Source organism: Leuciscus leuciscus, assembly GCF_965113295.1.
Source record: "Leuciscus leuciscus genome assembly, chromosome: 13".
Lineage (NCBI taxonomy): Eukaryota > Metazoa > Chordata > Actinopteri > Cypriniformes > Leuciscidae > Leuciscus > Leuciscus leuciscus.
Window position 1 is genome coordinate 21,577,502 of NC_138737.1, and position 3,449 is coordinate 21,580,950.

The following is a 3,449-nucleotide window of genomic DNA, read 5'->3' on the forward strand; positions in this document are numbered from 1 at the left end:
AAACAAACAAATTGTAATGTATGTCATATGACATAGCTGTGCATGATTGAATACACTCTAGATGTGTATATAATGAACATATCTAAATTTTCTTTCAAACAATTAAATAAAACATTAATTAAATAATTATATTTTATTTACTGACAACAATGAGAAATATTAATAAATTAGTAAAAGAATGAATGAAAGTCACCATCACACAATAAACAAATGCATAAGTCAACACATGAAACAAAGCTTTATTCAAACTACAATCATGCATGTAGGCCACAGGCGCTGAACCCCACATCCTTCTGCCATCTCAACACAGCGGTTCCCATTCTGCGGCTTTATTCTGATGAATCAGCTGACCGCCAGAGGTGAGCCGTGCCTTCGTGCCTGAGGTTGTTGCGTGATGTGTTGTGCTTCACAATCTGAGGCAATAAGAGCAGGTGGAGTGATGGAGGGTCTCATAAGGGCTGGTGGAGTGATGGTGGGTCTCATCCATGGCACCATCTCCAGGATTCAGCTCTGGGCTCCTCATCCTCAGTGCTCACACCAGCCTGCTGACATTTCAGATCCTACAAAATGCACAAACATAACACAAAAGCAGTAATTTTAACCGCACAATGTCATTTGATTTCAGTATTATTTAGAAGACAAAAATGCTTTTTTTCCACAAATGCCGCCATCATCTTCCCTTGCAGGTCCTGCTCCACCACAAAAGATCTGCAGCAAATGCACAGAAATCAAGAATCAGAAAGGTGCTGTAATAGCTCTGTTTGAAATTACAATAATTAAAATAAACTACAACTTAAGATTTAAATAGTTGTTATTAATTTCTGTAGTATACTCACTCAAAGCCTTCATGAGCCACTCTCCACCAGATAAACACACATCTGTTCATCTGACCCTGTAACATCCAGACAAGATTCACGTTACCTCTGTGATTTATGAAATCAACACTACATTTACATGTTGAGGTTGTTTTAACTTTTTATCCAACATAAATGTTCCTCAATTTATCAACTACTAATGGACAAATAAAATAGATAACTTATGTTTAACGTTAGTTACTTTATCGATTTGTTCTACATAATAGCACACATTCATCACTCAGATGTCTATTTCATGTTGTGATATTTCAAGATTTTCCTGTCAGATGTAAATAGACATTTAAAATAAGCGTCTTTAAGATGTATATGGTTTATGTAAATCCACTTTAGAGACGTAACTTACGTGTCCTTACTGGAGCTCCCCTGTTAGCTAACGTTATACATAATAAAACGTGTTTTTACAGCAAAATCACAACTATACTACACTGTAACGTTTTTACACCTTCAACAATTCAACAGTTTACTCTACAGTAGTTCAACACATGCAATTTTAACAAAAGGAACTGTGTTTACTCACATTTGAAAGCACCCGCGTCGCCGATCTCTGCGATGTTTGAAAATGACGTATCCTCTCGCGTGGCCGCCTGGGATAGAAGAGTATCCATCGGTTGAGCACTCGAAAATCTGGCCGGAAGCAGTAAGCCATCCGGGAACTTCTCGCCTACTCTTTTATGAATACTGATGTTTCGAACGTACTGCTTCCTTCACGTACTGTTTTCGCCTACTATATAGTAGGAAAGTAGGCATTCTTAAGTCCGAACGCACTTAAGTCCGAATCTCGCGATAATTAGTACGTCACCCAGGTAATTCTCGCCTACTCTTTTGGATTCGTACATACTTTTTCGCTTGCCTACTCTTTTTCCCATACTAAATAGTAGGGAAATATGCGGTTTGGAACGCAGCAACTATGTCTGTTCTCCCAAGCGGATACTAGACTGACTCTCGAAATGTTACTTACCTGTTGACAATATCTCTATGAAAGATTCCTATACCTTCTCCAGCGTTCCACGATCTCCACTCTGTCAACATCTCTATAGTCATTTTCCTTCGTATCCATGCATTTCCCTGTCACCGTGGTTTCATTCTGGTCATTGACAATTGAGGTGTATGTTTCTCAACCATCATTATCCCACATCCGTTGACATCTCATCATCCCTCATCACGCTGTTTCCGCCTGCTATCAACGTGTGGTCATTCTCTTTACAATTTCAATAAACTGATGTTAACTGTTCTGTTCTCTAGTCTAGTCTAGTCTAGTCTAGTCTCTAGTCTATATTGTTACAATTCTACTCTTACACCTCTTTAATTTCCTCTTCTGGCTTTATGCACAGCTGCACTACTTCCTGAACTTCAGCCAGCTCTTTGTTTCCTGTCTGCCATTATTGGACAAACTGATTAATCCAGGTGTGTCTGATTATTGTTACTGAGGTCAGGCACACCTGGATTAATCAGTTTGTCCAATAATGGCAGACAGGAAACAAAGAGCTGGCTGAAGTTCAGGAAGTAGTGCAGCTGTGCATAATTAGAAAAAATGCATTTCCTGTGATGAGTGTATTATTAACTCAGCCAATTGAAATCATTTCATGTGCAATTGAGTGACAAATTCTATAATAAAAATATATAATGTATAATGTATTCTTATTATACAGTTATAAAAGTGATTCTGTTTAGAGCAGTGAGTGTACTCTGTGTATTGATTTATTAGTGTGAATATTAGGCTTCATCCACATTAATCTAGATAAATTTGAACCTCATATGTTTTAGACTTCCATATACACTCATAAAATGGTTTTTTCCAGCGAAAAAAAAAAGAAGCTTTTTAAAGACTCTCTCCCAAGTGGATAATTTTGAAAGTGCCGTATTCACGTTTTAAGTGTCCTGCCTTGTTGTGCTTGCTATTCACTTCCATAGTGTTGATAAAGCTGTTATTTTATATTACATTCCTGCAAATATGACAGAAAATGTACTCACAATTGCTATAATTCAGCAATTACATATTAGACCATACATGGAATGCTGTTTGAGTGTGACCTGCACTGTGAGAAAAAATTGCAGAAAAAAAAACCTGAAAAGGGATTATCTGTTATTGGGCACTAATTTTACAGACTTTTCTTAGAGTGTGGAAACACCATTTAGTGGTAGGATATTTTGCTAATAAAATAATCATGCCAGAAGAATGACAAGCACTTTACACAATTTTTTGGATTAATGTGGACGTAGCCTTTGTTGATATTTTACTATAATAATATTGACCTAATTTTGAAGTTTCCCCTTGGTAGAAATCGTAGGGGCCCACTAGCTCTGGGACCCCTCAGTCCCACTTTTCTCCCACTAGCAACGCCCCTGCTTCCAGGTCCAGTTTTAGTTCATGAAATGGATCAGACAATATGCTGTGGAGGGCAATATGGCTAAGAAAAATAGGCACGACTACATTATACTTTGAATTTAGCCAAATTCTACTTATCAGGTCACAGAGGTTAATGTAACAGAACATTGTCACAACTATTATAATGTGTCATTTGTTGTGATGGACATGAGTTTTAGGCAAATTATCAAGGTTGTTAATTCACTCAA

At 37.4% G+C, this 3,449-nt stretch overlaps 1 long non-coding RNA gene across 1 annotated transcript; it reads right to left on the bottom strand.

Annotated features, from left to right (window-relative positions):
* Positions 1-240: 240 nt before the first annotated feature.
* On the bottom strand, positions 241-1,612 carry LOC309512180. Its single transcript, XR_014210915.1, has 3 exons — positions 1,393-1,612; positions 837-892; positions 241-708 (listed from the first exon to the last, which is right to left on the bottom strand). It is a non-coding gene; the product is annotated as an uncharacterized lncRNA (long non-coding RNA).
* Positions 1,613-3,449: the final 1,837 nt, after the last annotated feature.